The 11,306-nt window shown below is 47.0% G+C and overlaps 1 long non-coding RNA gene across 1 annotated transcript; it reads right to left on the bottom strand.

The window, feature by feature from the left end:
* Positions 1–647: 647 nt before the first annotated feature.
* On the bottom strand, positions 648–2,702 carry LOC129488893 (uncharacterized). Its single transcript, XR_008659743.1, has 3 exons — positions 2,516–2,702; positions 2,320–2,380; positions 648–938 (listed from the first exon to the last, which is right to left on the bottom strand). It is a non-coding gene; the product is annotated as an uncharacterized lncRNA (long non-coding RNA).
* Between the last annotated feature and the right edge of the window lie 8,604 nt (positions 2,703–11,306).

The following is an 11,306-nucleotide window of genomic DNA, read 5'->3' on the forward strand; positions in this document are numbered from 1 at the left end:
CTACTTGGGAGGCTGAGGCAGAACTGCTTGAACCCCGGAGGCGGAGGTTACAGTGAGCAGAGATTACAACACTGCACTCCAGCCTGGGTGACACAGTGAGACTCCAGCTCAAAAATAAAAAATTAAAAAGACGCATAGGAGAGGAAAGTCAGGAAAAGTTTTTAGGCAAGGGGTAGAATTTGAAATAGGCTTTTTTTTTTTTTTTTTTTTTTGAGATGGAGTCTCACTCTGTCACCCAGGCTGGAGTGCAGTGGCCTGATATCAGCTCACAGCAACCTCCGTCTCTTGGGTTCAAGTGATTCTCCTGCCTCAGCCTCCCGAGTAGCTGGGATTACAGGCATGTGCTACCATGTCCAGCTAATTTTTGTATTTTTAGTAGAGATAGGGTTTCACCATGTTGACCAGGCTGGTCTCGAACGCCTGACCTCAAGTGATCCGTCTGCCTCGGCCTCCCAAAGCGCTGGGATTATAGGCGTGAGCCACCGCGCCTGGCCTGAATTAGGCTTTGAAAGAACGGACAGGGTTCGGATAGCAGGAAGAGAAAGAGCAGATTTCGCAGCAGAAGCAACAGGCATGTTTTCTGCATCCAAATCGGCCAGATCCTCAGAAAGAAACCAAAGAGAGAAAAGGCTAGAATGGTTCGTGTGTTTTGGTTTGGCTTGGGTTTTTCTTCTGTCAAGGTTTTCTATTTCCACCAGAGTGAATACAGAAAAACTCCCTTGCTGGCAGCACCGCGACGAGGCTTCCGGATTGGAGAAGGGCGCGCTGCCTCACATGTGCACTAGGGGGCAGAGCTGCTGCGGGGCTGCTGTAACTCCAAGAACAACCAGAGAGCAAGGGGAAGGATCCCAGCCCCTTCCTCAAATCAGCCGGCAGCAGGGCGGGAGGGCAGTTGGAAAGCAGTCGTCTTCTTAGTCCGAGTTGCCTTCATATTCAGCCTAGAAGTTAGGGAAGAAACAGCGTGTAAGAGGAAGTTGGGTGAGACTGAAAGGGGAAAGAGAAAGAGAGAAGCATTAAAAAGGCACTCTTCCCCACCCCCAGCAAGGAACCCTCCATGTGCCATGAAAAGACTTCCAAACGGCAGAAAAGGGTTAGGGCTACTCATGCCTCCTGCTGTAGTCTTGGCTGAGAAAAGTTTAATGCAAGGCTTGGGGTAACTATGAAAAGTGACCAACTGCTAGACTAAGACTGGTTTCAGAACAGCCGACTCCTGTTCCCTGGACAGGGGTGACCATTCCAGCTGCTCTAAGGAGGAATGCTTGAGGCTTTAGGAAGTAAGCAATTCTTGGCCATCCCTCGAGGCCCTGGTGTCATGGTGTGGGCTGCGTGTGGCAGCAGACGTGACAATGGCATTCTTTAAGAGCCCTGAAGTCAATATTTAGCCTAAATGTACAACCCACCAGCTGAGCCAGGCAACAGGGTTCTGAACCACAGGAAGTTAGAAGCACCTAGGCGATGTGGAACACTATTTGAAGCTAGATAGCCTGACTTTTATCAGTTTCTAACTAGCTATGCAAGTTTGGATGGTTGAATCAACTTCTCTGAGCTTTAATTTCCCTGTTGGCGAAATAGGTTAAATTAGATTAAAAGTCTCCAATGTGTCTTCCAGCTCTGAAACTCTGGAAAACACACACTCCTTCAGCCAGAGGAACTGGGGAATCTAGGAGGCAGGAATGAGGGTGGGAGGATGGTGACAGGCGTCTTGAAGGATTAACCCCACGCTTCTCCTCGCAATTGCAATCGGCTCCTCAGCAGTGGCCACTGCGGCACTGCCTGCCCCACCCCCGCCCTCTGGGCCCGGCAGTACACACCCACGGCTCCCTCAGAGACTTCTGGAATCTCGCTGGATTTCTCCCAGGAATGCTTATTGCCCTTTAGATCTGCAAATCGCTTTACATCAGCAACCCTGCCGCGCGATTATTAATCATCTCAATATTCTCCCCCATCCCCTACCCTCCCCGCCGCCCGGCCTGGAAGAGGAATTGCAGGGGTCCGGATTTATGAAGGTGATTCGTATTATTCATTCAATAATCAGTTAACTAAAGTTCATTAAGCGCCTAATAGGAGCAAGGTGCAGAGACACACAAATCCAATCACCACAGGGGGCAGAACTGTAGGGGTCGATGCTCATAGAACTTCACTGATATTCCAGTTATGTCCTGGGGAGTGCGTGGTTAGAGGGTGATGGAAAAGCTCCCCTCACAAGCCTGATGACAGTGCTGCAACCATTATGGACCACCCCCACGGTTCATTTTATCAGGCCAGGAAAAGGAAAGTGGCCTTCCCAAGGTCACTTATCCCTCGAGGGGCAACACTGACCCCAGAACCGCGGTCTTCAAAGCTTTCCACTGCGCCATGAAGGAAAATTTTGAGTTGAAGCCTATAAAATACAGCGTTGGGCGAGGGATGGCATGATTTCCGGGCACAGAGTGAGAAAATCGTGATCCCACATCACCCACCCACAACAAACGAGACCGCCCCAAATCTTGACTGCAGCCTCAACCAGCAGACGCACAGGAATGCTGGGAACAGCTCATCCATCAATCGCGGAGCCCTCTCTCTGGGCCCCCAGCGCCCCTGCCCTTGCCTCCGCCTGGGTGGGTCCCGGGGCAGGAGGCGGGGGTCTCGTGGCTCGAAGCCTAGCATTCCAGGGGGCGGGGCGCGGCGGGAGTCCCGCCCCCAGCCTACCCAGGGCCGGCGGCGCAGTGGCTGAGCCAAATATGGGCAGAGCGGAAGCGGCGGGCCGACGTCACGGCGCCGGGTGGGGGCCGCGCTGCGGGGCGGTGACGGGAGTCGCTGACGGCGCCTACGTGTCACCGTGGAAACCAAACAGTAAACAGAGGACTCGCGGGCTCCTGGCACCGCCTGGCCCTGCGACCTGGCCTGGAGCAAAGGGCCGGAAGCTGGGAAGGGCCAGGAGAAACCTTGGCCTAGCCGACGAGGGGCGCGGCAAGGGTGTAGAGAGGGCGGTGGAGGGGACGCTGAGAGAGCACTGCCAAACGTCCTTCCCTGAGGTCCCTGGAAGCCGGCGCTCCCTCTGCCCACGGGCCAGCAGGGGCTGGTCAGGAGCGGAAGGAAGCCGTCCTGTCCCTTCTTTTTCTTTTTCTTTCTTTCTTTTTTTTTTTTTTTTTGAAATGGAGTCTCGCTCTATCCCCCAGGCTGGCTGGAGTGCACTGGCGCGATCTCGGCTCACTGCAACCTCCGCCTCCCGGGTTCAAGCGATTCTCCCGCCTCAGGCTCCCAAGTAGCTGGAACTACAGGCGCGCGCCACCGTACCCGGCTAATTTTTTACATTTTTCGTAGACACGGGATTTCACCACGTTGGCCAGGTTGGTCTCGAACTCTTGACCTTAGGTGATCCGCCCGTCTCGGCCTCCCAAAGTGCTGAGATTACCGCACCCGGCCTCTCCTGCCCCTTCTGAGGGCCTCCGTGCCAGCAAGGTTGTTGGGGATAATGATTTTGCTTTGTTTTTCCTTGCTAATGGCTAAGAGTTCAGGCATTGAAGCCACACTGCCTGGACTCAAATTCCAGCGCTGCCACTCCAGTTGGATGATCTCGAGCAGATCTCTGCGCCCCAGACTATATTATTATCTACAAAAATAAGGATAATAGCAGGATCTACCTTTAAGAGTAGATGAGGACTTTTAAAATGTGTGTGTGTGTGTGTGTGTGTGTGTGTGTGTGTGTGTGTGTGTGTTTGGAACAGTGTCAAGCATGTTGTGAGCCCCAAGTTAGTGTTAAGTGTTTATTTTTATTCCCAGGCAGCACAAGAGAAACTTACCTAGTATTAGTAGTGCAACTCCTAAATCTACTACTGACGTAATGTTTTTTTCTCAAGTCTTCTTTAGATTTAAAATAAACAAAAGGGGGCCGGGCGCTGTGGCCCACGCCTGTAATCCCAGCACTTTGGGAGGCCAAGGCAGGAGGATCACTTGAACCTAGGAATTCTAGCCTGGGCAACATAGGGAGATCCCGACTCTACAAAAATAAAAAAATTAGCTGGGCATGGTGGTGCACACCTGTTATCCCAGCTACTTGGGAGGCTGAGGTGGGAAGATCTTGGGCCAGGGCAGTCGAGGCTGCAGTGAGCCTTGACTGCAGTCACTGCACTCCAGCCTGAGTGACAGAGGGAGTCCCTCTCTCAAAAATAAATAAGCAAAAGGAATTATCTATTTTAAAGATAATATTCAAATCTAGTAAAAATATTTAATGTATTAACTAAAATGTGCATTTGTCAAATAAAAACATGGCAAAGCACTGTATCACGCTGCTTCACAATTTTAAATTTTAAACACAAAAACTCCAAATGGTTACATGGAACAGAAGCAACTCAAATTCAGTCTTCACAGTCATTGTGTTATCTCTGTTTTTTATGTAATGTTTTAAAATGAAGCATACATATTACATTATTCAAACTCAATAATAATCCCAGCAACTGTTTAGGACTTAAAACAACAAAAAATTTTTTCAGGAAGAAGTACTTTGTCACTGACAACATTAGAATTGTCAGCTCATTGTGTTTATTTAAAAGGCAGACTGCCCAAAGACCTGAAAGGCCCAGAGGTGTTCTAGGTCCCGACGCAGCTGCTGGAAGCCACCTTTGGTGAGTGTGCCCAGTACTGGCCTGGGTGCCCTACCTGGGAGCTCTCATCCGCTTCTCCCAACAGGCCCGGATGGATAATCCCTTATATCGAGCAGATGAGCAAGGTCATGCTCCAGCTGAAGGCTCTGGAGTCTTCAGACCTCACCGAGGTCGTGGTTTACAGCTCCTATTGGTACAAGCTCCAAACCAAGTGGATGCTCCAGTCCATGGCTGAGTGGCACTGCCAGCACCAGGAGCAAGGGACGCTCAAACTTGCAGAAGCCATGAATGCCCTCAAACTAGGCCCTTGGATGAAGCGAACCAGCTTCCAGCCAATGTGATGGAGGCCAGGATGTAGAGATTAGGTTGTGGCCAGAGCCAGAGTGGTTCCAGCTTGGTTTAAACTCTGCTCCAGCCTGATGAATTAAGGAAAAACCATCTGTTTGGGGATCTCTGCCCTTGCTCTGAGTCCTGTTGTGAATATCTTTTTTGAAGGTTGCCAATTAAAGAAGAAAGTTTTGGGATTTTCTCATTTTTCTTTATTAAGAATAAAGTTTTAAATAAGGGAAAAATTTTAAAAGGCAGACCAACTTGTTTTGGTTTTATTATTCGTTTGAAATTCTAAGCAGATAATGTCATCCCTTGTGGATAACAAACCCTAGAGTGACCCACAGTAATTCCTGCTTCCTGATGTCCATGCCTTTGTGTAATTCCCTCTGAGTGCAGGTGGAAACTGAGACTTGCCTCTTAGCAATAGAAAATGCAAAGGTGGGCCGGGCGCGGTGGCTCAAGCCTGTGATCCCAGCACTTTGGGAGGCTGAGGCGGGCGGATCACGAGCTCAGGAGATCGAGACCATCCTGGCTAACACGGTGAAACCCTGTCTCTACTAAAAATACAAAAAATTAGCCGAGCGTGTTGGCGGGCGCCTGTAGTCCCAGCTACTTGGGAGGCTGAGGCAGGAGAATGGCGTGAACCCGGGAGGTGGAGCTTGCAGTGAGCCGAGATTGCGCCACTGCACTCCAGCCTGGGGGACAGAGAAAGACTCCGTCTCGGGGAAAAAAAAAGAAAATGCAAAGGTGATGGGATGTCACTCCCGTAATTTTATGTCTGTGTATGGCCCCATCTTGCTGGCATGCACTGGAGAGGTTCTTGCAGGCTTGATGAAGTGAGCAGCTGTGTTGTAGAAGTTTACAAGGCAGCCTCTAGAACCAAAGGGTAGCCTCAACCAACAGCCAGCAAAATGCCAGAGCTCTTTGTCATACAGCCACAAGGAAATAAAGTCTGTGAACAACCTGAGTGAGCTTGGAAGTGGACTCTTCCCCACTCAAGCATCCAGCTGAAAACACAGCTCAGCTGACACCTTGATTGCAGCCTTGCGAGACCTTGAACACAACACTGTTCTGTTCAGAAGATGGATGGAGTTTGCTAGATAAGCAACTGGCTATACCTGGACTCCTGATTTGCAGAAACTGTGAGATAATAAATGTGTGTTGTTTTAAGCTGCTAAGTTTGTGGTAAATTGTTATACAGACACAGAACACAAATACATTCTCATTGCCTATCCCTAGAACAGACTGCTCCCACCTCCCCATGCTTGGTACACTTCTGTGGCTCTGTACACACTGCTCAGGCCTCCCATCTTAAAAAGGTTCTATGAAAGGATTACAAGGAGTGTCAACTGCAGAACATGCCCCAGTGTTGCTACTAGAACATCGAGCATCTAAGAATGATGTGGTGTGGGCACTTTAGAGCATTTTCATAGCAGTCTCCTGATGTCATCAGAGTTTTGATGATGGAAAGGGAGCTTAGAGATTTTTGAATCCCACCCCTAATCTGGCATAGGAAACAGTCTCAGAGGGGTTGAAGTCTCACCCCAGGTCACATAAGCACATCTTTAAGAGCAGATGTTCACATTTCTAGCAATGCAGTTAAACACTTTGGGCTTTAGAGTCACAAAGAGCTGGATTCTAATCTCGGATCTGCTACTTACCAGTTGTGTGACCTTGGTCAGCTTATTTAACCTTTCCTAAATTGTTTTCCTTATCTGTAAAATGACAACACTAATCATATCTGCCTCATGGGATTGTTGTGAGGACTAAATGAGAGCGTTTATTAAACAAAAATTATTGTATGCCCATTATGTGCCAGTTGCTAGAGGTACAATGATTAGCAAACCAAAGTCATTGATTTAGCATGGCCTGTAAATTGCATAGCACAACCTGGCACAGAGCAAGCACATGTGAAATACTGGGCATTGTCAATATTTCCTCTTAGGGCCCCAGGTTCTATCCCAATCATTTGCCTCTAGACAAGCTCTATAAACTCATATCATAGAACCTCTGTTGTGGTTCCAACTGCCCACATCTCCCCGTAGATACTCCCCAGGCATTGCAAACTCAACATGTCCAACATAGAGCTTACCTTTTTAACCCCCAAACCTGTTCCTCTTCATATAGTCACAAAGCCATTGGTGTAAACACAAGCCTCCCGTGTTTCAAGCCTGGTAAACCTGACGGTGAGCTTGGGTTCCTCCCTCCCCCTCACCTCCACCACTCACTCAATCACCAGGTCCTGACCCCCTAATTACCTCTCTCGTTCCTCCTCCATTCCCACCACCACTGCCTTGGTTCAGCCTACACATAACTGAGCTAAGTAAGTACCAGGTTTTTCATGATCTAGCCACAATGATCTCTTCTTGGCGGATCTTCAGCCCCATCTATTTGATGCTGCAATATTGATATAAGTGAAATTAAATGCACTTACATGATGATCTGTAATTTACATCTCCACCTCATCATCTCCCCCTCACTGCTCCCTCACACACTTTGTAGTCGAGCAAAACCAAATTCGGTGTTTTATGAGTCTGTGCCCTTGCAGAGCTAATCCTCAGCCCAGAAGCTCTCTACCCTGCCACTTGCTCATCTAGCAAACTCCATACACCTTTGAAGCCTAGCTGAGAGGTCACCTTCCTCAGAGACTCCCCCAGAGAGAGTTTGTCACCACCTCTTCCATGCAACTCCTGAGCCTGGTGTTAATTTCCATTGTTACAGTGTCTTATAAGGTTTGTGTTCACCTGTCTTTCTCCCTTACTTAAACTCTTTGAGGACAGGATTGTCTCTTCCTCACACTGAATTCAATACCTGGTACATAGCAGACACACAGAAACATTTTATTAAATGAAATTAAGCCCATACATGTTCCCCTGACCCCCATCTCCCTAAACTATAAGGATAATAAAAGCAGCTAACCCTTCTTTTTTTTTTTTTTTTCTGAGATGGAGTTTCGCTCTTGTTGCCCAGGCTGGAGTGCAATGGCGCCATCTCAGCTCACACTGCAACCTCTGCCTCCCGGGCTCAAGCAACTGTCCTGCCTCAGCCTCCCAAGTAGCTGAGATTACAGGTCCCACGACCACGCCCAGCTAATTTTTGTATTTTTAGTAGAGATGGAGTTTCAACATGTTGGCCAGGCCGGTCTTGAACTCCTGACCTCAGGTGATCCACCCACTCAGGCTCCCAAAGTGCTGGGATTATAGGCATGAGCCACTATGCCCAGCCAAAAACAGCTAACCCTTCCATCATACTTCTGTGTGCCCAGACGCTGTGATATTCAGTCTATACATACCAACTTATTTAATGTCCACAACAACCCCAAGAAGTGGATACAATTATTATCCCCATCTTACAGGAGGGAAAACTAAGGAGCAGAGAGATTAAATAACTTACTCAAAGTCTAGGAGTGAGGATTCAGGGCTAAGTCTATGCTTTGGACCACTCTGCTAAATTGGATCCAATTCTTGCCTGGGTGTGGTGGCTCACGCCTGGAATCCCAGCACTTTGGGAGCCCAAGGCGAATGGATCATTTGAGGTCAGGAGTGCGAGACCAGCCTGGGAAACATGGTGAAACCCCATCTCTACTAAAATTACAAAAAGTAGCCAGGTATGGTGGCATGCGCCTGTAATCCCAGCTACTCAGGAGGCTAAGGCAGGAGAACCACTTGAATCCAGGAAGCAGAAATTGCAATGAGTCGAGATTGCGCCACTGCACTCCAGCCTGGATGACAGAATGAGACACTGTCTCAATAAATAAATAAATAAATACATACATACATACATACATTGGATCCAATTCCCCAAATTTAGATCAATATATTATATTGTTTTGATAAATTTAGCTGTGATGATAGTCACATAACTGACAAAAAGCCTAAAAACAAATCATTGCTTCCATAGATTTGACCAAAAATTGTTCCCCAAAGTAAGCATGGCAGCAACTGGAGACTGGGTCATTTACCTTTAGGACGAAGGTGTTGCCTTTTCTCAGTCTAGACCCTTTAATAGGGGCCCCTTTGTATGGGCCTGCTTCTAACATAACCAACAATTAAACCCCTGTGGGTTCCCAGCCCTCCCAGTCACCTGACTGTACCAAACCCAATCACCATGAGCTGAAAGGGAAAAGGGCTTATTAAGAAGAGCTGGCTGGGCTAGGTGGTTCACACCTGTAATCCCAGCCCTTTGGGAGACTGAGAGGGGTGGATCACCTGAAGTCAGCAGTTCGAGACCAGCCCGGGCAACATGGTGAAACCCCATCTCTACAAAAATACAAAAATTAGCCAGGCATGATAGCGGTTGCCTGGAATCCCAGCTACTCTGGTGGCTGAGACAGGAGTGAGGCAGGACAATCGCTTGAACCCAGGAGGCAGAGGTTACAGTGAGCCAGCCTGGGTGACAGAGTGAGACTCCGTCTCAGAAAAAAAAAAAAATTGGAGAGCTGATGGCCATAAGGCCAGGCAGGCTCCAGAGCCCTTACTGCTCTGTGTCCTCTTAAGTAACTGAAGAATGCTTGGGCAAAGGAAAGGCAACTTAGTTTAGTCCAAAAATGGATGTGTGGAACCACAAAAATAAATTGTGTTGCAACGGAACTGATTTATGTTTCTGTTGCTTTCTCCTGCATGCAAAGGAAATGGAAATCTATCCCCTTCAGAGACTTTGCAGTGATTCCTCAGGATTCAATGTACCCTGCTTCTCCTCAGGTCTGGGCGTATTGTTGGCAAATGATAATTATGATGATGATGTTGATATTGGTAATAATGATAGTAGCTAACCCTTATTCTTCTATTTTAATGCAGACTAAATTATAGGTTTTACCATTTAGCACACTGATTGCTAGGAACCAGTGAACTCCAATGGATTTTTATGATAGTCTGAAAGTTTTATATCAGTAAGAGAGAAAAACATAATTTTGTTTGTTTCTTTGAAAATGATTATATCTAGATTTATATACGCATTCATTCTGCATTTAATAGCGAAACAATTTCTCAACCTATAATTAGCCTAGAAGTGTCACTGACCTACAGCTTACTTGTATTTTTTGTACCCCTTAAAATTCTTTCTCAAGCTAGCTAGCTCCTCATCTTAATATTGTAGAATCCTCAAAAGCAATTTTTTTAAACAAATGGGCATACTCTTCTACCCTGAAAGAAATCTGTGAAGTATACAGTTTATCTTCACTTTAAGTTCTAGCTATGTCCCTGTCGATATTTTTGTATCTGCATTCATTCACTCATTCATCTTCATTTATTCAACACGCACTTGAGGGCCTAATAGACACTAGAGATACAAATGTGATCAAGATAGAACAGGTTCCTGCTCAAATGGAACTTACAGTTTGGGAATAAGAGACAGACAATTTTTTTTTTTTTTTTTTTTTTTTTTTTTTTTTTTTTTTTTTTTGAGACAGAGTCTTGCTCTGTCACCCAGGCTAGAGTGCAGTGCACGATCTTGGCTCAGGACAACCTCCACCTCCTGGGTTCCAGTGATTCTCCTGCCTAAGCCTCCCAAGTAGCTGGGATTACAGGTGTGCACCACCATCCGCAGCTAATTTTTGCATTTTTTAGTAGAGACAGGGTTTTGCCATGTTGGCCAGGCTGGTCTTGAACTCTTGACCTCAGGTGATCCGCCCACCTAGGTCTCCCAGAGTGCTGGGATTACAGGCGTGAGCCACTGCACCCGATGAGACAGACAATTTTTTAAAAGGAAAATAACACATAAATTAGATATTGCAAGTAGGGATACAGGCTGCGAAAAAACAAAGCAGGATAACTAAATAGAGAGTCCTAGGGAGCGAGTATGTCCCGAAGTCACCCTAGATAGAATGACCAGGGGAAGCCCCCTGGAGGACATGTCCTTTGAACAGAGTCCCAGATGACAGGATGCAGCCAGCCTGGGGAAAGAGGCCCTGGCAGAGGGACTGCAAGTGCAGAGGCCCTGCTGTAGGAGTACGTGTTCTATGTGCCAGGAGTGGAAGGAAGGCTCGTGAGCAGAATGCCTGCAGGGAAGAAGGAAAAGAGATGGAGTGGGAGAGGAATTAAAAGTCAACTTTTTTTTTTTTGGTGGAGGGGTGGTGTTTAGGAGTAGAGGTTTAATAAGCAAAAGAAAGAGAAAGGAGAATAACTCTCGCTTCAGTAGAGAGATAGGGGACCCTGAATGAGACTTCCTAAAAGTCAACTCTTTAATATTAATAGGAAAACAGCACAATTTAAAGCACTCTGCTATTCAGCATTCGAGTGAGGCTCATCTCTTTTTTTTTTTTTTTTTTTTGAGGAGTTTGGTTACTCTGTTTGGAATGAGTCTCATACACCGTTTAGAGATCAATTTTGTTTTAGCTTTTTTTTCAACTGTAAAAACATTGAAACTTTAGATGATTACCTCGAGATAATTAACTGA

The sequence above is a fragment of the Symphalangus syndactylus genome, chromosome 8 (genome assembly GCF_028878055.3).
Source record: "Symphalangus syndactylus isolate Jambi chromosome 8, NHGRI_mSymSyn1-v2.1_pri, whole genome shotgun sequence".
NCBI classification, from domain to species: Eukaryota; Metazoa; Chordata; class Mammalia; order Primates; family Hylobatidae; genus Symphalangus; species Symphalangus syndactylus.